General features: G+C 39.9%; 1 long non-coding RNA gene across 1 annotated transcript in view; it reads left to right on the top strand.

Moving 5' to 3' along the window:
- The window catches only part of LOC145511511 (uncharacterized), a 533,216-nt gene that overhangs the window by 23,009 nt on the left and 484,188 nt on the right, over positions 1 to 26,019 (top strand). The window contains exons 9-10 of the long non-coding RNA XR_014057910.1: positions 4,630 to 4,896; positions 21,581 to 21,687. This is a non-coding gene — a long non-coding RNA (uncharacterized LOC145511511). The remainder of the gene's footprint in view (positions 1 to 4,629; positions 4,897 to 21,580; positions 21,688 to 26,019) is intronic.

Below are 26,019 nucleotides of genomic sequence, written 5' to 3'. Positions count from 1 at the left end.
CTGTATGGATCACAACAAACTGTGGAAAATTCATAAAGAGATGGGAATACCAGACCCTCTGACCTGCCTCCTGAGAAACCTGTATGCAGGTCAAGAAGCAACAGTTAGAACCAGACATGGAACAAAAGACTGGTTCCAAATTGGGAAAGGAGTACATCAAGGCTGTATATTGTCACCCTGCTTATTTAACTTATACGCAGAGTACATCAGATGAAATGCCAGGCTGAATGAAGCACAAGCTGGAAGAAAGATTGCAGGGAGAAATATCAATAACCTCAGATATGCATATGACACCACCCTAATGGCAGACAGCGAAGAGGACCTAAAGAGCCTCTTTAAGTGAAAGAGGCTACATAAGTGAAAGAGGAGAGTGAAAAAGCTGGCTTAAAACTCAACATGCAAAAAACAAAGATCATGGCATCCAGTCTCATCACTTCATGGCAAATAGATGAGAAACAATGGAAACAGTGACAGACTTTATTTTCCTGAGCTTCATAATCACTGCAGATGGTGACTGCAGCCATAAAATTAAAAGATACACTTGCTCCTTGGAAGAAAAGCCATGACAAACCTAGACAGCATATTAAAAAGCAGAGACATTTCTTTACCGACAAAGGTCTGTATATTCAAAGCTATAGTTTTTCCAGTAGTCATGTATTGACATGAGAGTTGGATCATAAAGAAAGCTGAGCACCAAAGTATTGATGCTTTCGAACTGTATTGTTGGAGAAGACTCTTGAGAGTTCCTTGGACTGCAAGGGGATCAAACCAGTCCATCCTAAAGGAAATCAGTCCTGAATATTCATTGGAAGGATTGATGCTGAAGCTGAAGCTCCAATACTTTGGCCACCTGATGCATAGAACTGACTTATTGGAAAATACCTTGATGCTGGGAAAGATAGAAAGCAGGAGGATAAGGGGATGACAGAGGATGAGATGGTTGGATGGCATCACTGACTTGATGGACATGAGTTTGAGCAAGCTCCAGGAGTTGGTGATGGACAGGGAAGCCTGGTGTGCTGCAGTCCATGGGGTCACACACAGTCAGATACACTGACTGACTGAACTGAAATCTAAATGTATACGTGGGCTTTGTGGCTGTTCCCTCAGGGCTACAAAATTCTTGAAGCTGCAGAGGTAGGGCTAGAAATCTCACAATTTTTGGTACAATATAATGCAGTAAGTCCCCTATATACAAGCAAGTTTTGTTCCGAGAGTGTCTTCATAAGTCCAATTTGTTCATAAGTCCAACAAAGTTAGCCTAGGTACCCAACTAACACAACTGGATATATACTGTAATAGGTTTTTAATACTTTTTATACAAATAATACATAAAAAATAAAAAATAAAGAAAATGTTTTTAATATTACAGTAAAGTAGGCAAAAGCACAACCTCTCATAGAGGATGCACACATGTGACAACATGCACCAGGTATGTGAACTAACATGTGATTGGACATGTAAATGCCTGTTTGCATCTTTGAAAGCTTGAAACATGAAGGTTCATATGTAGGGGACATACTGTACCAGAAAACCATGCTTAAACTGAAACCATGGAGTTAAAATTTATCCTAAGAGTAAAGGAATCATGTTGCTGATATGATTCCTATGAGGGACTAGAAGTGGGGCAAATGGCATAAAATAAAGGGTATAAATTTTGACTGGAGAATTTTTCCAGATCGTATCTCCTGTAAAATGTAATCTCAGTATGTTCTGACACTTGTGAGGAGATAATGATTACTTCAATGGGATCAAGTTTTTAACACCAATACCATAGGAAATAGGTAAAATAAACTAGACATTACTAGGCAGTGGTGTGCTGAAGTCCACATGTATCAACTCACCAGAGCCAACTGTTACATTTTCAGGAATTTTGCTAGCTGGTTGACATCACATTGCAGCTTGAACTCTGCCATGATGAGAGTATTTAAAGTTGGAAATGGGCAAATACTCAAAATTAAGGCTTCCTCTCACCACCCCTCATTGTGCTCATCTATTTAATTATAGTAATCTTTGTCTGAAGATAGATTTTGATGCTAGCTTATCTTTATGGGTCACATGGACCCCATATTGAAAAGCCAATATTCTTATTTCTGTGTGGAAAAGGAATAACAGTGGACAATGTATTTCCTGGCCAAATTGAAGAAATATTACTTATAAATTCTAAAATTAGATATAAAAAAATAAGTTTGGATCCAGTCAACTTTTTCTTTTCTTTTCTTTTTGTGATCACATAAACTGTAGGCTTTTTTTTTTTTTATCAGAAGTGAAGGTCTGTTTTCCATAGTGGCCGCACCATTTTATCACATGTTCCCACCGACAGTGTATAAGAACTCCACTTTCTCAAATCCCTCCACCTCATCAACACTAACCTTTTTTCCTTTCTTTTTAAAAAAATAATAGTCATCCTAATGTGTGGTGACTTTTCATTTTGATTTGTATTTCCCTCATAATTGTTTCATATGCCTGTTGGCCATTTGTATGTCTTCTTTTGAAAGTGTCTATCCAGGCCTTTTGACCTTTAATCAGGTTATTGTTATTATTAAAGCCAAATCTGGCCTCTGAACCCTGACACTGAATTAAATCTCAGAGACAGTTTTGGGTGAAGTAGAAAATAATACCTTTACTGCTTCGCCAGGCAGAGGGAGGTGCAGAGATCTAACGTCCTCAAAATTGTGTGTCCCAACCTGGAGGTAGTAGTGAGAAGTTTTATAGTAATGGTTCTGAAACTGTTTCCCTCAGATTGGGACTTGAACCCATGTGGTTGGGACTCAAACCCAGGCAAAGTCCATGGTCTTCCAACTGAAATCACAGACCTGGTTTCAGGACCTAAAGAGGCTCAAGTTCTTGATGTCTCATTGCAGAAAGAATTTAGTGAGAGACAAGGTGATAGGTAAGAAGTGGATTTATTCAGAGAGAAACACACTCCTCACACGGAGTGTGGGCCATTGCAGAGGGTGAGTGCCACCTTGAAATACGGTGTGGTTAGCTTTTATCGGCTGGGTAATTTCAGAGGCTAATGAATGGGAGGATTTTTCCAACTATTTTTGGGAAAGGGGTGGAGATTTCCAGGAATTGGGCCACCGCTCACTTTTTGGTCTTTTGACAGTTGGCCTTGGAAGAAATCAGTCCTGAGTATTCACTGGAAGGACTGATGCTGAAGCTGAAGCTCCAATACTTTGGCCACCTGATGCAAAGAGCCGACTCTTTGGAAAAGACCATGATGTTGAGAAAGATTGAGGGCAGAAGGAGAAGGGAGCAACAGAGGATGGGATGGTTGGATGGCCTCACCGATTCAATGGACATGAGTTTGAACAAGCTCTGGGAGATAGTGAAGGACAGGGAAGCCTGGTGTGCTGCAGTCCATGGGGTTGCAAGGAGTCAGATACACCTTAGCAAGTGAACAACAACAACAACAAAAATGAGAAATTCTGGATCTTTGAGCAAGCAAAAGATTTTGTTATCTCAAGTAATTGTAAAATCTTAACAAATTTTCAGTAGGGATGACTGTTCCTTTTTGCAGGCTAATCTTTTAGGAAGTGCTTCTAGGCTTGTACCAATATCATCATAATAAATGAGCAGTTAATGATTATCTCCTCTGTGTCTTGTGTGATCTGTCAGTCCAGAGTCAGTCCAGCTACAACAGCAACAAATGAGAGAAAAAAGTTCTTTAGTACTCTGTGAAAGGGGGTTTATGAGATTGTGGTAAACTGGAACGGATTGGCCATGCTTGGGAAGATTCATCTCTACAGAAACATGGTTGGTTGCTGGTTAGTGTTCAAAGTTAAATGGCAATTTGGATGAACACAGATTTTAAAGACAGTTTAATTTTTTTTTTCCTTTTTGGTTTCTTGCTATATTCTGAGAAATAATTTGGAGTTAGATTTAATATTCCATTTTAGTTTTTCTTATTGATGTAGTACATTGATTCCCATTTCTGGCTGCACATTAGAATCACCTATGGAGCTTAAAAAAAAATTCCTGATACCTGGCCCCTATCCCAGAACAATTAAATCTGAGTGCAATTGAGAACCACTGCTCTGGAATGTAAACTTTTAATAGGGTCAAGGTAACCTAATTTTTTTTGTTTGTTTGTTTCATCATTTAAGGAGTTAATTAATTTCTAAATTGATTGTTTTCCTATGATCACATTTTCATATGGTCTCTTAACTTTCTTTTTGTGTGTATATGAAATGTTTTTGATAAGATGACACCTACTGGATAAGCTGCTGTTTTGTCCAGGACATCAGTTTTACAAGTTGGAAATCTGAGAAGCAGTGTATGTGCTTTGTTTTCCTTGATTTAAAAAGGAACCTATTGAGACATCAGCACATCTGGGGGAAAACATGCTTTTAATATTTAGATTGTTATTATTCACTTTGAATAAAATCTATCAAACTTGACATGTATCTTTAAAAAATAGAAATGTCTTTGCTGGTAATAATGAATCTGATGTTGAGAAAAAAAAAAACAAACTAGGCAGAGAGCCTTAAGGAGTTTTCCTTATTGCCACTTTATCACAGGAAAGGACCTTTGAGGATACTGAGATTTGACTCTTGTCTATTGATCTCATAAGAGATACAGCTCCTGTTAAACATGGTTGCTTTGGTTTTTGCTTTTGTTCTGCAGGCTTATGCAGCGATATGTTGATTTAAAAAAAAAGGCCTCAAGACATGAAGTCAAATGAATGCCATGTTCTGGTGACTGGTATACACCAAACTGGAGGCAAATTCACATGAGAAAAGTGCTCGACAAAAATATTTCATCTAAGATATTTTCCAGCTGAGTTGCCTTCGCATTCTGTTCCCACCACATTCTCTGAATTGCACGGTGGAAAAGCTGAGACTTGTAACTTATGCTCTGCGAAGTACTGGGAACTTGGGCACAGAAAACCAGGTCATTTTTTTTTATTGCTGTCTTTCTGTGAGGGTTTAATTCCTTTTTATGTTGTTTATGTAAGACAAGAACAAATTTTAGGAAGAAGTCTCTGTATTTAAGAACAGTCAACTGCTCCAGTTATATGTTCCCATGCTGTATACCAGTGTACCTTGCTATTATTGGTGAATTAATATAGATCAAATGATAATAGCCTTTAAAGTCCTAATTTGGGTTTATATGTGTTACAAGTACAACAATATAGGAAACCCAATATTGTACTTAAGAATATGTTTATTAATGGGATATGTGCCAATCAACAGAGACCAATGTATTTAATTGAGAGCGCATTGCCTAAATTTTGGCTGTTATCAATATTGATTATTTATTTCATGCCAACAATATGTTCAGATTTCTACAGTAAACATAAAGTTTCTTTCTTAAGACCTTATGTCAAAATTACATATTATTCAGTAGGACTATCCAGGCATGAAGTGAGCATATTACCAGATTTCTCTATGTTTATATTCTGTCTTCCTTTCTAATTTAGACCAGGAACCATTTGGCAAGAACCATGCTTAATCATATCTGCACTTATAAAATAGTATGTGAAGGAGATCCCTGCAGATTTATTGAAGAAATCCATTAGGGGAGACAAAACAACTTTACCAAAGAGATTTGTATAGTATTTGAAGAAATATGGGGAGTTTTGAAAAATGGCTGACCTAGAAGAGTTATTATTGTTCACTAGTTTTATAAAAGACCCCCCTCCTCTCTGTTATATATACATGTGTATATATATATTGTTGTTGTTCAGTCGCTCAGTTGTGTCCGACTCTTCGCGACCCCATGGACTGCAGCACACCAGGCTTCCCTGTCCTTTAGCATTTCCCAGAGTATGCTCAAACTCATGTCCATCAAGTTGGTAATGTTATCCAACCATCTCATCCTCTGTCATCCTCTTCTCTTCCCACCTTCAATCTTTCCCAGCATCAGGGTCGTTTCTAATGAGTCAGCTCTTCACATCAGGTGCCCAAAGTTTTGGAGCTTCAGCTTCAGCATCAGTCCTTCCAGTGAATATTTAGGGCTGATTTCCTTTAAGATTGACTGGTTTGATCTCCTAGCTATCCAAGGGACTCTCAAGAGTCTTCTCCAACACCACAGTTCAAAAGCATCAATTCTTCAGTGCTCAGCTTTCTTTATAGTCCAACTCTCACATCCATTCATGACTACTGGAAAAACTATAGCCTTGACTAGACGAACCTTTGTTAGCAAAGTAATGTCTCTGCTTTTTAATATGTTTTCTAGTTTTGTCATAGCTTTTCTTGAAGGAGCAAGTGTCTTTTAATTTCATGGCTGTAGTCACCATCTGCAGTGATTTTGGAGCCCAAGAAAATAAAGTCTGTCACTGTTTCCATTGTGTTCTCTTTTATAAATGTACTCTCTTTTAATAATATTTATTTAAGGGCTGGAAAGGCTCTTGGAGATAAAGTGGTTCATACTCTTATTTTACAGATGTGGAAATGAATTCCTAGAAAGGGTACATGATTTTCCTGATTCTACTATTAACTATTTATGTGACAGCAGGGAAATCATGTAGCCTTTCTAAGACTTAGTTTACACATCTGTAAAATAAGAGTATGAACTATTTTATCCCCAAGAACCTTTCCAGCCCTTAAATAAATATTATTAAAAGAGATTGCATTTATATAGTCTTTCTTTAGCAAGAAATTATCATTGAAAAGTTGATAAAAATTGATTGCACCAGTAGTGCTAAAGAAGGCTGGTACGTGGATCAGAAGATGAGAGGAATCAGGATACAATTCCTACCTTGGTATTCTTCTTTCCTCCTTGTGAAATTATCTTCCCTCAGACTCACACTTGGCTGTCTCCTCATCATCCCCCAGGTCTCTACAAACAAGATATCTCTTCTGAGAAGCCTTCCATGATTAACCTAGTCACAAAAGTCTCCTTACCCACATTTCTCTATCCCATGCCTTGCTTATTTTTCTCATATCTTTTATTACTACTTACCATTACAGTATATTTTAGTTTATATAGTTAATTAATTACCTGCCTCTCTCTGTTATGAGAGAAATTTTAAAAAAAAAATTTTTTTTATGCAGTTCACTGTCATTTCACCAGTATCTAGAACAGTGTTTGGCACATTGAAGGCACTATAAATATTTATTGATAAAGAAAGTAAATTTCCTTACAATGGCTCCAATTTTTGAACAATAGCCTTTCCTCTTTTTCTATAATACCCATTAGTTTTCAGAAGTAGTGTGCTAAATAGATTACTAATTTGTGCTAGCCTTTTTTTTTTTTTAAATACTATTTATTTATTTACTTTTGGTGCACGGAGTCTCTGTTGCTTTGTTCGGGCCTTCTGTGGTTTTGGTGGGCAGGCTTATTGCGTTGGCTTCTCCTGTTGCAGAGCACAGGCTCCAGGTGCACAGGCTTCAGTAGTTGTGCCATGTGGGCTCAGTAGTTGGGCTGCATGGGCTTTGTTGCTCCGTGGAATCTTCTCAGCCTAGGGATCAAACCCATGCGCCTTCCATTGGCAGGCAGATTCTTGCCACCAGGAAAGTCCTGTGGCAGTGTCTGTAGATAAAATTTCAGTTTTACTTCCTCCCTCCCTCCCCTTCTCATGCTCTCCCTCCCTCCCTTCCTTTCCTCTTTCCCTTTGTTTTGAAATGTGGGACGGAATTTCCAGAATTTTGTTAAGTAGCAAAAAATGTGGAGCCTTTACTTTCCTTTTTCCTAAATATGAAATTAGAAACTTTATATGAGATTGAACTTTTTCATGAGTTTCCTGTTACTTCCAAGCTTTAGCAAAACAGATCTTCAAGCTGGATTTAGAAAAGGCAGAGGAACCAGAGATCAAATTGCCAACATCCGTTGGATCATCAAAAAAGCAAGAGAATTCCAGAAAAGCATCTACTTCTGCTTCATTGACTATGCTAAAGCCTTTGACTGTGTGGATCACAAAAAACTGTGGAAGATTCTTAAAAAGATGGGAGTACCATACCACCTTACCTGCCTCCTGAGAAATCTGCATGTGGGTCAAGAAGCAACAGTTAGAATCAGACATATTACAACAGACTGGTTCGAAATTGAGAAAGGACTTCCCTGGTGGCTCAGATGGTAAAATATCTGCCTAAAATGCAGGAGACCTGGGTTCGATGCCCGGGTCGGGAAGATCCCCTGGAGAAAGAAATGGCAACCCACTCCATTATTCTTGCCTGGAAAATCCCATGGACGGGGTAGCCTGGTAGCCTACAGTCCACGGGGTTGCAAAGAATTGGACACGACTGAGCAACTTCACTTTCTTTCAAGGTTTTATATTATCTCCTTGCTTATTTAACTTATATGCAGAGTACATCATGCAAAATGCTGGACTGGATGAAGCATAAGCTGGGATGAAGACTGCAAGGAGAAATATCAATAACCTCAGGTATGCAGGTGACACCTCCCTTATTGCAGAAAGTGAAGAGAAACTGAAGAGCCTCTTGATGAAAGTGAAAGAGAGTGAAAAAGCTGGCTTAAAATTCAGCATTCAAAAAACGAAGATCATGGCATCCAGTCCCATTATTTCTTGGCAAATAGATGTGGAAACAATGGAAACAGTGACAGATTTTATTTTCTTGGGCTCCAAAATCACTGCAGATGGTGACTGCAGCCATGAAATTAAAAGATGCTTGCTCCTTGAAAGAAAACCCATGACAAAACTAGACGGCGTATTAAAAAGCAGAGACATTATTTTACCGACAAAGGTCCATCTAGTCAAAGCTATAGTTTTTCCTGTAGTCATGTATGGACATGAGAGTTAGACCATGAAGAAAGCTGAGCACCAAAGAATTGATGCTTTTGAACTGTGTTTTTGGAGAAGTCTCTTGAGAGTCCCTTGGACGGCAAGGAGATCAAGCCAGTCAATCCTAAAAGAAATCAACCCTGAATATTCACTAGAAGGACTGATGCCGAAGCTGAAGGTCCAATACATTGGCCACTTGATGTGAAGAACTGATTCATTGGAAAAGACCTTGGTGCTGGGAAAGATTGAAGGCAGGAGGAGAAGGGGATGACAGAGGATGAGATGGTTGGATGGCATCACCAACTCAGTGGACATGAATTTGAGCAGCTCTGGGAGTTGGTGATGGACAGGAAAGCCTGGTGTGCTGCGGTCTCTGGGGTCACAAAGAGTCATACACGACTGAACAAGTGAACTGATCTGAGCATAACAGATATAAGAAATAAATCTTGCAGATTGTTTTCTATGTTATTTTTTAGGATAACCTGAATGTACATGAATACTAAATATATATTTATATTTATTTTTAGTATTAAAATTAGCTTTTTGAGCTTTGTAAATTATTTGTGTCTCTTTGGTCAGAACAACAGATTGTACTTTTATTTTTGATTAATTCAAAATAAAGTGTTAGTACAGTGAAAAGCTGAACTGCAGCTAAATTTGGTTCCCATCGTGATTCATTAGAATACTTAGACAGTTACACTGTCACTAGCTACAAAGTAGATGGGAGAAGTTGCATAGGATGAGATAACTCTATAAGGAGAATCTCCTTGGGATTTTGTAGGTGAAAAATGTTATTTTGTTATTTTGGGAAAAAATGGAGTTAAATTGCTTACATCAAATTTCTTCTCCCTCTAAACAAAGACTGTAGAACTCCGAATAAAATAAAAGAAGTGGATTGCTTGTTTATATGAATCTAAATGATAAATGTATTGCAAAAACTTCAATTATTTGAATGAAATAAGGAAAAAAACTATCATAGTTATTGTATAATGGCCTGTTGTTGCAGAGTAACTGACTTTGACTTAAGGCTTATATTTTGTATTACATCCAATCATATTTACAAGTTCTTGCTTTTTATCAATTATCACTAGTATACCAAATGTACTTCCAACAACATAAATATATTTTAGACATAAATTTGGGTGTTTGCTTTTGACCTCATGAGTTAATGTAACTATGGAAGAAAATACCTTAAACAAGTTGGAATATCAGTTTTTGTCTTTGGATATAATCTTCTTCTGGGCTTCCCTGTTAGCTCAGCTGGTAAAGAAACCACCTGCAATGCAGGAGACCCTGGTTCAATTCCTGGATCAGGAAAATCCCCTGGAGAAGGGATAGGCCACCTACTCCAGTATTCTTGCTCTTCCTTTGTGGCTCAGATGATAAAGAATCTGCCTGCAATGTGGGAGACCTGGGTTTGATCCCTGGGTTGGGAAGATCCCCTGGAGGAGGGCATAACAACCCACTCCAGTAATTTTCCTGGAGAATCGCCATGGACAGAGGAGCCGGGCAGGCTATAGTCCGTGGGGTCACAGAGTCAGTCATGACTGAGCGACTAAGCACAGCACAGCACACAGTCTTTTTTTAACCTTTGATAAGAGGACTGGAAGGCAAAAGTAGGAAGTCAAGAAACACCTGGAGTAACAGGCAACTTTGGCCTTGGAGTACAGAATGAAGCAGGGCAAAGGCTAATAGAGTTTTCCCAAGAGAACACACTGGTCATAGCAAACACCCTCTTCCAACAACACGAGAGAAGACTCTACACGTGGACATCACCAGATGGTCAACACCAAAATCAGATTGATTATATTCTTTGCAGCCAAAGATGGAGAAGCTCTATACAGTCAGCAAGAACAAGACCTGGAGCTGACTGTGGCTCAGATCATGAACTCCTTATTGCCAAATTCAGACTTAAATTGAAGAAAGTAGGGAAAACCACTAGTCCATTCAGGTATGACCTAGATCAAATCCCTTATGAGTATACAGTGGAAGTGAGAAATAGATTTAAGGGACTAGATCTGATAGACAGAGTGCATGATGAACTATGGATGGAGGTTGGTTCCACTGTACAGGAGACAGGGATCAAGACCGTCCCCATGGAAAAGAAATGCAAAAAAGCAAAATGGCTGTCTGAGGAGGCCTTACAAATAGCTATGAAAAGAAGAGACATGAAAAGGAAAGATATTCCCATTTGAATGCAGAGTACCAAAGAATACAAGGAGAGATAAGAAAGCCTTCCTCAGCGATCAATGCAAAGAAATAGAGGAAAACAACGGAATGGGAAAGACTAGTGATCTTTTCAAGAAAATTAGAGATACCAAGGCAACATCTCATGCAAAGATGGGCTCAATAAAGGACAGAAATGGTATGGACCTGACAGAAGCAGAAGATATTAAGAAGAGGTGGCAAGGATACACAGAAGAACTATATGAAAAAGATCTTCATGACTGAGATAATCACAATGGTGTGATCACTCACCTAGAGCCAGACATCCTGGAATGTGAAATCAAGTGGGCCTTAGGAAGCATCACTATGAACAAAGCTAGTGGAGGTGATGGAATTCCAGTTGAGCTATTTCAAATCCTGAAAGATGATGTTGTGAAAGTGCTGCACTCGATATGTCAGGAAATTTGGAAAACTCAGCAGTGGCCACAGGACTGGAAAAGGTCAGTTTTCATTCCAATCCCAAAGAAAGGCAATGCCAAAGAATGCTCAAACTACCACACAATTGCACTCATCTCATATGCTAGTAAACTAATGCTCAAAATTCTCCAAGCCAGGCTTCAGCAATATGTGAACTGTAAACTTCCAGATGTTCAAGCTGGACTTAGAAAAGGCAGAGGAACCAGAGATCCAATTGCCAACATCTGGTGGATCATCAAAAAAGCAAGAGAGTTCCAGAAAAACATCTATTTCTGCCCTATTGACTATGCCAAAGCCTTTGACTGTGTGGATCACAATAAACTGTGGAAAATTCTGAATAAGATGGGCATACCAGTCTACTTGACCTGCCTCTTGAGAAATCTGTATGCAGGTCAGGAAACAGTTAGAACTGGACATGGAACAATAGACTGGTTCCAAATAGGAAACGGAGTACGTCAAGGCTGTATATTGTCACCCTACTTATTTAACTTATATGCAGAGTACATCATGAGAAATGCTGGGCTGGAAGAAGCACAAGCTGGAATCAAGATTGCCGGGAGAAATATCAATAACCTCAGATATGCAGATGACACCACTCTTATGGCAGAAACTGAAGAAGAACTAAAAAGCCTCTTGATGAAAGTGAAAGAGGAGAGTGAAAAAGTTGGCTTAAAGCTCAACATTCAGAAAACTAAGATCATGGCATTGGCATCTAGTCCCATCACTTTATGGCAAATAGATGGGGAAACAGTGGAAACAGCGTCAGACTTTATTTTTCTGGGCTCCAAAATCACTGCAGATGGTGATTGCAGCCATGAAATTAAAAGACGCTTACTCCTTGGAAGGAAAGTTGTGACCAACTTAGACAGCATATTTAAAAGCAGAGACATTACTTTGCCAACGAAGGTCCATCTAGTCAAGGCTATGGTTTTTCCAGTAGTCATGTATGGATGTGAGAGTTGGACTGTGAAGAAAGCTGAGTGCTGAAGAATTGATGCTTTTGAACTGTGGTGTTGGAGAAGACTCTTGAGAGTTCCTTGGACTGCAACGAGATCCAACCAGTCCATCCTAACGGAGATCAGCCCTAGGTGTTCATTGGAAGAACTGATGTTGAAGCTGAAACTCCAACACTTTGACCACCTGATGCGAAGAGTTGACTCATTTGAAAAGACCCTGATGCTGGGAAGGATTGGGGGCAGGAGGAGAAGGGGACGACAGAGTAGGAGATGGCTGGATGGCATCACCGACTCGATGGATATGAGATTGGGTAAGCTCCGGGAGTTGGTGATGGACAGGGAGGCCTGGTGTGCTGCGATTCATGAGGTCACAAAGAGTCAGACACGACTGAGCGACTGAACTGACCTGAACTGAACACCACATATATATTGCTGGTCTCTGCTCAAGAAAATGCCAGGGACAAAGGCATTCTGTGCAATTTGGTGCTATTTGCTGCTTGACCCACTATTGTTTTACTGTGGCTCCTGGTAACAGAAGGCTTTGATGGACTGTATTCATATGACAACTGTCTGCTATTAACGTGAGAGAAAATGAAGGACTCCAGTTTCAAATAAAATCTTCGCAAGCACAGAAAAGTCCATCAAAATAGAATACTTGTTCACCATCAGTATTAAGCTTGGGTTTCTGTTCTTTTTGAAGCTGAGCAAATTGGATATAAATCTAGGTAGTTAGGTTTATACAACCAAAGTAATTGTGTTTGTGCTGGGCAGTGATTGCATCGGTAACTCAGTTTATTTTAAAACTGACTCATGGCTGAATTATGAATGTGACATTGGCTGAGAAATTACAAAAGAAAAATTCTGTGCCAGTGCCTCCTGGTCTCAGCAAAGGTAGATTTTATCTGTTTTTGGATTGTTGGTAAGCACAAGAGGACAAGACCATTAAACTGTTCATTTTACTAGTTAACAATATTGAGAATTTGTACATGATATGACTGAGACCAGAATAGCTAGATTTTGCCAGGTATACGTTGAATCTAGATTATCATCTGACATGGCTACAGATCCCTCTGTACCCATCTGGGCTAGATTCATCAACAGAACTTCTCAAGACAAAATGGTAGCCACTGCCACATACACCCTCTTGAGTTCCAAAACGTCTTATTTTTCAAAAGTAATGTACAAGTAGTTATTTGATACAAACCTAAATTAGGCAAATCCATGCTTGGGACTTGTTGTTCAGTTACTAAGGCATGTCCAACTCTTTGTGACCCCATGGACTGCAGCATGCCTGGCTTTCCTGTCCTCACTGTCTCCTGGAGTTTGCTCAAACTCATGTCCATTGAGTTGGTGATGCCATCCAACCATCTCATCCTCTTTCATCCCTTTCTCCTCGTGCTGTCAGTCTTTCCCAAAATCAAGGTCTTTTCCAAAGAGTTGGCTCTATGCATCAAATGGCCAAAGTATTGGAGCTTCAGCTTCAGCCTCAGTCCTTCCAATGAATATTCAGGGTTGATTTCCTTTAGGACTGACTGGTTTTCTCTCCTTGCTGTCCAAGGAATGCTCAAAAGTCTTCTCCAGCACCACAATTTGAAAGCATAAATTCTTTGGTGCTCAGCCTTCTTTACGGTCCAACTCTCACATCTGTATGTGACTACTGGAAAAACCATAGCTCTGATTATACAGTCCTTTGTCAGCAAAGTGATGTCTCTGCTTTTTAACATGCTATCTAGGTTCGTCATAGCTTTTCTTCCAAGGAGCAAGCGTCTTTTAATTTCATGACTGTAGTCACCATCCACAATGATTTTGGAGCCCAAGAAAATAACATCTGTCATTGTTTCTACTTTTTCCCCATCTATTTGCCATGAAGGGACCAGACACCATGATCTTCGATTTTTGAATGTTGAGTTTTAAGCCAGCATTTGCACTCTCCTCTTTCACCCTCATCAAGAGGCTCTTTAGTTTTTCGTTTTCTGCCATCAGAGTGGTATCATTTGCATATCTGAAATTGTCGATATTTCTCCTGGCAATCTTGATTCCAGTTTGTGATTCATCAAGCCCCACATTTCACATGATGTACTCTTTACTAGCTGAGCCACCAGGGAAGCCTGATGTACTCTGCAAATAATTTAAATAAGCAGGGTGACAATATACAGCCATCATGTACTTCTTTCACAATTTTGTACCAGTTTGTTGTTCCATGTCTGGTTCTAACTGTTGCTTCTTGACCTGCATAGAGGTTTCTCCAGAGACAGGTAGGGTAGTCTGGTATTCCTGTCTCTTGAATTTTAAACTGTTGTGATCCACAGAGTCAAAGGCTTTCATTCAGTAAATGAAGCAGAAGTAGATATTTTTCTGGAATTCCCTTGCTTTCTTGATGATCCAATTAATGATGGCAATTTGATATCTGGTTTCTCTGCTTTTTCTAAATCCAGCTTGTATATCTGGAAGTTCTCAGTGCACATACTATTGATGCCAGCTTGAAGGATTTTGAGCATTATCTTGCTAGCATGTGAAATGAGCACAACTGTTATATAGTTTGAAATAGATTTGATTTGTTGAAGAGTTTCAACCAACCATGTAGATTATTACATTAAAATATCTGCCTTCAAGTGTACTGTTAAGACTATTTCTATGTGGGTTGTCAAGCCCCTGGAGACATCCTAGGTAAATTGTATAATTTTCTGGGCTGATTCAAACTAGTTAGTTAAAATCTTTAGTTCATTGACTGATTTAACTTGCATCACCATGCCGGCTTCCAGAGCAGTGTTCACCACCAGAAGCGAGGAAGGGCGTGAGATCTCTTCTTTTGTTCTTTCCACTCTAGCATGTTGAGAGGGAGGGTCTCACACTGTGTGTTTTGAATGTCTTGTCTTCCTCCTTACTGGGTCTAGCATTGTGAGATGGAGAGTGGAGGGATTAGGAGGAAGGAGAAGCTTCCTTAACCAATTTTCATTGACTTATTACTTCTTTGACTTAAATTTTAGTGGTCCTGGCATGGCAGGTATCTAAAAGCTGCCTTTTTTTAAAAATTAGTTTTTAATGGGGTATAGTTGCTTTATAATGTCGTGTTAGTTTCTACTACACAGCAGAATGAATCAGCCATACATATACATATATCCCTGCTCTTTTGCACTTTCTTACTATTCAGGTCACCACAGTGCATTAAATAGAGTTCCCTGAGCTATATAGTATGTTTTCGTTAGTTATCTATTTTATACATAGTATTAATGGTGTGTATGTATCTACCCCAACCTCCCAATTCCTCGCCTCTCTTCCCCCTTTTATATGTAGACAACAGAATATTACTAAACCATAAAAAGGAATGAAATTGGGTCATTTGTAGAGACATGGGTGGACCTAGAGAGTGTCCTGCAGAGTAAGGTATGTCAGAAAGAGAACAAATATTGCATACTAACATGTATATGTGGAATCTAGAAAAATGGTATAGATGATCTTATTTGCAAAAGCTGGCTCTTTTGAGGGCATGTGTTCTTCCCAAAGCTCTGTGGGAGAAGGGCTGCCTTACTTGGTCTTCCCTGCTTTTTGGGTTCATGTTTGAATGATGGTCTCCCTCTCAGGAGCCCAGGCCCAGCTACTCCTTATAGTGTTCACCTGAGCGATGGAAAACTAGTGTGAACCTGTCAGCTGTTCCTCCCCTGCTCTCTCTCTTTGCAGTCTTCCTTTTAGGCACTGAAGCAGATGAGCATGTCTGTCATCTCAGAAATGCTCACAGTGAGGAGTGATGTTCTGGTCTCCACCAAGTAGTCTCTTCTGAACTTCACAGACGATCATCTTAGATTTTTTCTCTTTTTGTCTGGTAAGGGGAAGGTAACTCTTTTCCATACCCATGGGGAAGCAAGAGAATCTTTTTTCATGATGAAATCTGAATTTTTCATAAAGCTGATGACTCCAGGGACCCTTTCTTCCCTCTTTGTCCCTGGCCATGGCTAATGCAGATGGTATAAGGACTGCACTAGTTAACTGGACAGAGTCCTCTCAGCTGACAGTGAGCCTTGAGGAGGGGGTCTCTCTCCAATCATCAGTAAATCTCTTCAAAATTTAAAAGTGTTAAGCTTGTCCTTTTCCTTACCTTTGAGCCCTAGATGTTCATGTCTGGATTACAGAAAAACCCAGCATCTGTTAAATATCAATAATGTCTCACTTTAGGTTCAACATCTGAAGCAACTACTCTTTCTGCATTAAAAAAAATTGTTAACAATTCAAATCTGGTAGGTTATGTAGATCGAGTTAGGAACCTATATTTTTATTTCCTCCTGGAGGTGACATTTAAAATGTAAACAGTAATATTCCTATCCTTTGTGATATATGAATTGTGTGACTACTGAATTAGGCAGAGTTTTCATTCACCCTGTACATAAAATGTGACCAAGGTATATTTTTTTAAGCATCATAAAGATTAGGGTAGAATACACAAGATCCTTGCATTGTTTTATATAACTAGATTCTGATGAAATGAGCATTTCAAATAGTAATTCCCAATCTGTATGGCTCTAACAATCCTCTGACCCTAGCTTCAAAATTAATACTGTTACTGGTATTCATGGCAATTGTTTTCCACATACTTATTCAAATATTAATTTATAATTGCTTATATTTAGTCTATGTCCGTGTCATTTTAGGACCCTGAACAAAAACAGAGAAGTAATTTGACAAAGAAAATTCAATGTACTTGAATGGGATTTATAAGGACAAAATTACATGGGGATTACAGCTTACCCATGAGTAGAATATGTAAAGTGTGTTAATCACTCAGTTGTGTCCGACTCTTTGCAACCCTATGGACTGTACCCTGCCAGGCTTCTCTGTCCATGGAATTCTCCAGGCAAGAATACTGGAGTGGGTTGCTATTCCCTTCTCCAGGGGATCTTCCCAACCCATAGATCAAATCTGGATCTCCCACATTGCAGGCAGATTCTTTACTGTCTGAGCCACCGGGGAAGCCCAGAATATGTAAAGAAGGTGGTAAAATATTGGCATGTAAGGAGGCCAGGAAACTGGTTTAAGAAGGAGAAAGGTGAATCAGAGATGCATTGGCCAGTGATAGAAGGAAGAGTGCAGGTGAGAGAACATAGTCAAGATCTGTATTCTCAGGGTGTGTGGGTGAGGCAGCTGAGATGGTAACAGAAATCATGTAAATGGTAAGTATTGTCAGGGAATATATAGCTGTATTCTTGAGAAGTGGAGATCATGAGAATGTCCTCACTGAGGAGAGAGGTTCCCATGGGTACTGTGATAAATCTAATGCATCATTTTATATATATATATGCTGCTGCTAAGTCGCTTCAGTCGTGTCCGACTCGGTGTGACCCCATAGACGACAGCCCACTAGGCTCCGCCGTCCCTGGGATTCTCCAGGCAAGAACACTGGAGTGGGTTGCCATTTCCTTCTCCAATGCATGAAAGTGAAAAGTGAAAGGGAAGTCGCTCAGTCGTGTCTGACTCCTAGCGACCCCATGGCCTGCAGCCTACCAGGCTCCTCCATCCATGGGATTTTCCAGGCAAGAGTACTAGAGTGGGTTGCCATTGCCTTCTCTGATATATATGCATGTATATCATATACATACATACACATAGATTCATATATATATTATATATATGTGTGTTTCTGTATTTTATATTGATGATTGTATTATGCTCATATTGAAAGAATGGAATAACAAATACGTACGGTTTAAAACACAAAGAGCATAGATTATATTCAAGAAAATATCCTCTATCGGTGTGGGAATGTGGCTGCTCGTCTTACACTCTGTTGAGAGAGGCGACTTAGAGCTTCACTTGTTTTCCTGTTAACCAGATCCTTTCCCGTTCCTGTCTCCCAAGCAGTTCTTGTTCCTCCACCCTAGCTCCATGTGATGCTAAAATGGAGCTGATTTGGTGATCAGTAGGGTATCCTGCGTGGCTCAGTCGGTCAAGAATTCGTCTGCAATGCAGGAGGCTGCTTGCTGCACAGGAGACCAGGGTTTGATCCCTAGGTCAGGAAGATCCACTGGAGAAGGAAACCGCAACCCACTCCAGTATTCTTGCCTGGAAAATCCCACAGGACTGGGATTTTTCCTGGCCCCAGGAAACCATGGATACTCCAGTGATGCGAAAGAAAGGGGATATGGTTAGTGCTGACGGGTTGTAGTTCAAAAGACATGTGAGGGTTCTGCACCTCTCCTAGGAGTGTTTCACAACCAATATAGGCCAGAATAACGAGTCTTTCTAGACTTGACTTCCTGGATGAGGAAGTGAAGCCCGAAACACTGCCAAAGTTTGCTGAAATAGTTAACCTGTGGAGTTGAAGGTCATCACTACGTTGCTGGCCATGCCTCGGGATGGCAGGAACCCTTTGTTTTTGTTCACATTTGGACCAGAGACATATTCAGAGGGCATGGTCTAGTTTGTGTTTTCTCATTCTTCACATCTAACTGAAAAGCAAAAGTTTTAAAGTTTGTATGTGGGTTTTCTAACAACACACACAGCATTTCCAAGAAGGAGGGTGGACTATGTGGGGGAAAGTAATCTATGGCACAGAATCTAGCAAAGACAGGAGATTTAACTTCTTTAAGATTGGAACATAGTGTCTTTAAACAAAAAGTGGGAGTGGATTCAGAAGCATCCTCTGATGGTTTCTTTTTTCTTAGGTTGGTTTTCCTTGCCTGAGAAATCAAAAAAAAAGTTCCAGAGGTTTGGATCTGTATTTTATTTATAGATGATATCTACACTTTTACTCTGAAATGTTTGGAGTTTGGAAGGAGGAGGATTTGCAATAAAAAAAATGTACAAAAGTGAAAGCTATAAGGAAAACTCATGACAAAGGGACAAGTATTTGCATTTCATGTTTGTAAATGACTCACAAAGTAATGACACCCTTTATGGTGTTTCCCCACATGAATCTGAAATCAAAATCTTCAAACCGGTCTGTCTTTAATTGCATCCTCCAAAAATTTTATAAGGAATTTTTTGTTTTCCCTAAAAGAGAGATGGAAGTACCCATTTGGATCAATTGTAATGGCAGGGAAAAATTAGTTAATTCTCTCTATATTGGGTGAAATTGAAGGTTGCTGTAAGGACAAACGCAGGCGAGTGGCATGCCAGGACTGCTTGCAGAGAAACTCATATGCTTGGGTTCGGTGTTTGGCCTCAGGCCAAAGGCTGCAACTAACAGGAAAGTGTCAGCATCTCAATATAATTGCATGTCCCAGAGCCTATTATTGCACTAATAAAAATGCTTTTCAATAAATCTGAGAAAGGAAGAGAAAAAAAATGAAGAAAAGAATTGCCTGAAATATTTTATTATATTCAATAAAATTCTCATTAATGGAAAGAGTAGCTTTCTGCTAAATAAATGCACTTTAATTTTATTTTCTGATTAATTTGATTTTGGGGAAAAATACAAGTTATATGTTTTTTTCCAGTGTACTTTCTTGAGTAAAAGGCAAGTAGGCATCACTGTAGGCGAATGTTTTCTCAAGGAGAGGGAAGAGGCAGGAGGACCAGGGCATAGAAAACTAAGAGTTTAGCTAGTAATTATGTCACTGATGTACTGAGTGACCTTGGGCAAATGATTCAACCTCTCCATACCCATATGTAAAATGTTAATGTTTCATGCTTACAAAAATCTTTGAAATATAAAGAATGTCAGAGGTATTTGCCATGTGTACTATTATTTATAATGGGTGAAATAGAAAGCATGTGTGCCCACTAACAATGATCTTAATCACACACAGCAGCTTCTCTGAGATACTTTTCTGTGTTGGCAATTTTCATACCAATAATGAATATTCCAAACACCTTTGTGAAAAAAGCCTCCTGGGTATCCTTATAGGAATGAGTCCTAATAATGCTAGTATATGGATGTAATTTATAAAGATTTTTCTTTTGTGCTTCCTATATGACAAAGAAATACAAATAAGCAGAATAGTGATAAGTAAATTTTGTTGCTCACTTACTGTGGGCAATGTTCACAATCATAAATGGAAGAAAAAGGAAAGGAAATTCTTTTATATTAAGCTTCAATCACGAACCAGCTGTTTACATGCATTACCTTTTGGTGTTTAGAAAAATTTCTGGCACATAGTTGTGCTCAATAAATATTTGTTGGGTGACCAAATGCATCTTGTTTTCATAATTCTTAAAATAACCTTATGAAACAAAACATCTCCAAGGTACAGAAGAGTAAGAAGATATATGAAGAACACACAATTAGCAGATGCCAGAGCCAGAATTTTAGCACTGGTTTGTCTGACTCCACAACGAATGTTCTCCATAACAGGACTTTGGCAGCGTTTTCACTTGAGGTCACTATTCCAAAGTCCATCAATTATTTTGATGACTTTATTGAATGAGAAAGAAGTTGACAGGATGAGACTGTTAACTGAACCAGACTTGTTTTCCCAGCGCGCAGCAAGCCAAACACTGAGACACAGAGGTTTGCAGCAGAGAAGGTTTCTTCACAAGGCAGCCAAGTGAGGAGCTGAGAGACCTCAGATCCACCTTCCCAGAGGCTCAGGACATTTAGGCGATAAAGCTGAGGTGTGGGGAACTTGGAGAAAGGTAATTGGAGATAGGAAAAACGTGAGACAATCATCCTGCACAGGTGCAACTCAGCTACAAGTGCGTGGCCCCAGCACATTCCAAGCGTGTCAGTTCTCGGCCCTCTGACGTCAGAAGGTCGAGGAGCAGACACTTGCTCGTGCCCTGTAGTTGGAGGCTCCATGGTCCTCACCAGTCTTAACTGCCAGGAGCTGGAACTGGAGGCTGCTGACTCCAAGGCTCTGAAAACAGCTCAGGGAAACATAACGTTAGTGCTGCTAGGAGGACGGGTAGCTTTCTGTGAAAACAATTCGAGAGAGCTTGGCCAGTGAAGGCCGGTTACAGGTGTTGTGGGCCTGTCGATTACCATCAGTTTCAAGACTGCCTCGGCGCTTTGGACTCAGAGAATCTGGGTAACACCTTACGTGAAGAGTTCATTCTAAGTGAAAGTGGGAGAAAAGGGGAGATGTTGGATGCCTGTCCCTGTTGGAGAAGCTCATCCGCTGGCCCGGCCTGTGAGTGGCAGATGCAAGTCCTGCAAGCAAGGAAGGCTGGAAGCTGGTAAGATACAAGAAAACAGGATCTGGTTTGGGCAGATACCGGAAGGAAACAGGCCCGTTTCTGAGCTTCTCTGTCCTGCTGGTTTTGGTAAATTTCCTGGGGGGGAAGAACGAGGTTTGCCCATTGTTAGTAGATTGGGCCTTTGCCTTGTGTGCTGCTTAACACTTAGGGCTTTGCTTCTTTCCAGCTAACCGCCTTTGCCCTGCCTCATACTACTGGAGTGGGAGCCTGCAGACATTTTTCTTGGCCAGTCAGTACAACGTGAAGCTTTGTGGGGAAAAAGGTGCTTTCTGGGTGAGTTTGACCATATCTTGACTTCCTGGCCAGTTTAGCCAGCAGCAGCAGTGCTTCCTGGAGGGTCTCTCCAGAACCCCCTGACACAGATTCGCAGAGTCTTCCTGGCGTCTCAGAGCCCCCAGCAGGGCTGGCCTGTAGGAAACCGCCTGTTGGCTCTCTGGCCGACTCCTCAGCCGTCCAGGGCCCGTGGCCACGCTCTTGTTAACAGAGGTTTGACTCTCAGTCTGGGGGAGAGACCTCTTCCAAATTTATTCCTTCTTTGGACATTTTGTCTTAGCTCTGGAAGTTGCTGGCTGCTTCCTTTATCTGATGTACTCATTTTTTCTACCTTTGCCTCTTTCTCCTTTGTAGTTCATCCTCTGTTAAAAAGCTAAACATTCTTTGTTACATTTTCTCTCTTCAGATTTTTAGCGTGGTTTCTGTTTCCCTTTAGGACCCTGATCAGCTTGCCCTCAAAAGCAGAGCCTGAGGCCTTTGTGAGAGTTGTTTGTTTGGGAATGTTTATTTGGGGCTTAGGGAGCCAAAGACAAGGACAGAGGAGTGAAAAAGGAAAAAGGGAGAACCAGTATAGTTACGAGTTATCCAGTTGGTCATGCCAGCAGGCAATGGGTTTTCAATCTATAGGGCCTTCTAAGAAACCTATGAAATCTATCTCAGAGACGATAGGGGGAAGAATGGAGGAGACATTTATCCTCTGGCTTTCCTTTGCCATGCTTACAGTGAAAACTTGGCAGGTTGCATCAGTGCCCATGTGGTTGAAGCCTGCCTAGAACCAGTTGCTGCTGAGGTTGTTGGAATAAGAGGTGAAGGCAATAGAAGGTGTAAATGGGTGCATAAGATGTGTTTGGTGTAATTACTAAAATAAGAAACGGATATTTAAATGTTTTATAAAAATTTAGCTAAAAATTCAAGATGAGAAAATTGTTAATAATTAAAAAATGCGAGCTGCCATTTGGTTCCTCTGTTTAAAGTGTCTGGGTCTGATGGGGTGAGGGTGAGTTGGAGATGGGCCCTGTACACAAACAAACAGAAAATAAGTACTGAGCAGGGTGGTATGCAATGAGGTTGAATAATGGCGTGTGGAGATGGGTTAAGTAGCAGAGGCTGGAAACTGAGTGTCCCCTAATTTTGTTACTCCTTGGGCTGTGGATGTGATTAGAGAAAACTGACTGCAGGTGAATTCTGAAATTAAACGGTGCAAGTTAATGGAGAAATGGTGATACCCTGTTTTCGGTTGTCCTTGCTAATAAACATCTCCTGTGTCCACCCATCCACTTCCTACCTTCCACATCAACTCAGTGAGAGAGAGGAGAGAAGTCAATGTCTTCCTTACTCTTCTTTCAGGCCACTTCCTGACCTTCCTTCTTCCATCCTCATCATCTGAGGACTGTCCTATTATTTTTCCCTACGGCTGGTCTTATTTCCATTTTCTAATCTGTGAGCCAAAATTATAAGGCTTGACAGTTATTTTGAAAATATTTATACTTTTGACTTAGAAATCTTCAAAAATGTTTTTGAGTTTTTATTTAGAGAAATATTTGTATAAGATTTGGCACTTTTGAATTCTAGGAAGCTAGAAGTTTGTGTGAATCACGGCAAAAAGAAATAGTTTTCTGCTAAATGGTTTTTTTTTTTTCAAATAATGTAAAAGAGGTGGAAAGAAATTGGAAATTATGGGAAATGGCAATAAGAACTAATATTGTTTGAGAAGTCAATTTTTGTGTATGTACCTCCCTTTGATCTTCTTTGACATACTACCAGACAGGTATCATCTTTGATTTGTAGCAGAAAAAAATGCAGCATAGAGGGTTGCAATTAACCTGCCTTAAGTCATATAGTTCATCCTTTCCTGGATTCTTATGTCCACAATCAGTTCTTCCCCCTCTGAAATTCTGTTGCATGCTTTAGATGTAGGGTGCTTTTGGCTCTTCTGATATTCCAAACTTACGCTATCAGAGTGTTTTTAAGCTCAGCCTCATAGGTTAAAGACAAGGGATATTTCTTTACTATCACTAGTGTCTAGTGATGCTAAAAGGATGATGAGCTCTGAGTGGTATAGGGAGAAGAGGGTATATTTGGTGGATTAATACCAGTTCTGCCTCTTCCAGCTGGTGACTATAGGAAAGTCACTTAAACTTTGTGGTTTCAGCTTCTTTATCTTGTAAAATGGTCACAATACAACCCATCTGCCAGGTGTTTTAGGATGATTAAACTAGGTGCTATAGCTTAGCAGTTCCCAAAGTGTGTTCTTTGGAATGAGTGAGTGAGTGAAGTCGCTCAGTCGTGTCCGACTCTTTGCGACCTCATGGACTGTAGCTTACCAGGCTCCTCCGTCCATCGGATTCTCCAGACAAGAATACTGGAGTGGGTTGCCATTTCCTTCTCCAGGGGATCTTCCCGACCCAGGGATCGAACCCGGGTCTCCTGCATTGGAGGCAGACGCTTTAAGCTCTGAGCCACCAGGGAAGTCCTACCAACCTTAAAAGGTGCTCCCCTGAAAGAAAACTTCTTGCCTAAACAACTTCATAAAATGTGTGTGTGTGTGTGTGTGTGCATGCATGTGTGTGTGCTCAATTGTTTGTGTGACTCTTTGCAACCCCCATGGACTGTAGCTGCCAGGCTCCTGTGCCCATGGGATTTCCCAGGCAAGACTACTGGAGTAGGTTGCCATTTCCTCCTCCAGGGGATCTTCCCAACCCAGGGATCGAATCCGCATCTCCTGCCTTGGCAGGTGGATTATTCATATTTACCACTGTACCACCTGGTGAAATGTACAGCATAAGCCTTGTAATGAATCACTGACTAAATTAGCACATTCAGGAATCTGGGAAGTTCAGCAAGAAAGAGGGCTATTTACGTTTTTAACCAAGTGTTTCTCATACATGTCTGACCAACTATTTTTTTTTTTGCTTAATGTATGTTGAGTAGGTGGAAGATGCACTAGGAATAACACTTTGTGTAGTATTACGGTATTCAGATTTTAAGATTTGAACATTAGATTGAAAAGCTTGTACAGCTACTAGGATTAGATGGGAATTGAATGCAAAAATATTGTTAAGTGAAAAAGGCAAAGTAAAGAAGATGCTCCCATTTGTGTTTTGCAAAATAATATATATTCCTATTTTGTATTGAAATTTTGGGAAGGATGCAATAAACTACGTAGTAATATGTAGTTTCCTCTGTGATTGTGTCTGTCATGGAAGGGAGTCCTGTATATACACACATGTACATGTGTACATATATGTGTGTGTGTATATATTTACCCTTGTGCAGTGTTTCAGTTTTTTAAGCAGATATTACTTGGCTAAAAAATAGTTAAATAAAGAGTACAGACTAAGAAAGCAGCTTAGTTTTTGATGATTTTTAGTAGATTAAAATTTTTAGGAAGCTTTCATAGTATTGAATCATTATCTTTGTACAAAGATGTCTTATAATCAGCAGGTCAGTCTCTGTTATGTGAGCTTGCCACTTTGGCAATGTAAGTGTGTAAAAGTTATTTTCCTTTTTTGTATGCAGGCTTCACCAAAAATTCTCATCTCTCAGTCTGGAGTATTACTACACCCACATCTTTGATACTATGGAAACCAATACTAGAGATCCTTAGTATACTGATCAGTAGAATTATGTTTACAGTTGGTTCATTAATCCATAATATAATGCTATCTTCGAGAATGTCAAAATAATTTGTGAAAATTTTAGTAGTTGTATGAGGTTTCATATTTCCTGGCTTAAGTTGAACCTACATTTAGGCTAATAGACTCATTCAGAAAGGTCACATGTGGCATCTTACAGTTTCAAATCCAAAAGGTACAAAGTGTTGTAAAGTATATCCTATATATCAGTTTCTCACAAGGCAGAAGAGGTGGATTTGAATATGCAGTGATCGATAATATAAACAGGAAAGAAAGAAAAAGCTTTTGTTCCTATTCGCAACATAAGGAAGGTAATTTGCAGTGTATTTCCAGTACATAAGGTACTTAAAGCACATTTGGCAACACTTAGCAGTAAGTGGCAAATCATTGTTATGTCTCTCTGTACCTACACACTCTCATCCATCCGGTGTTGGGGCATTAGAACAGTTCTGTGTGGCTATATCTGATCAGTAGTCTTGCCAATCTGTTGAGGTTTGAATTTTGCCTGAAATCGACTGGTCTGATTTTCAAAAGTTATTCCTTAGGGATAAATGGAAGCTACTGGTTTCACTCCTAGTAGGGGAAATAAAATAGAAATGGCCTCTTGTTTTACCCGTATCCATCCACCCTTCCCCTCCCCAACCCCCTGGTTCATTCTTCATTACTGATTTCCCATTGGGTCCCACCCTCCAGTCTT

This window comes from Giraffa tippelskirchi, chromosome 6, assembly GCF_054371585.1.
Source record: "Giraffa tippelskirchi isolate mGirTip1 chromosome 6, T2T-mGirTip1v1.2.pri, whole genome shotgun sequence".
Classification (NCBI taxonomy): Eukaryota; Metazoa; Chordata; class Mammalia; order Artiodactyla; family Giraffidae; genus Giraffa; species Giraffa tippelskirchi.
Note: the sequence above shows the minus strand (reverse complement) of the source record. Positions and strands in the feature narration are given on the sequence as shown.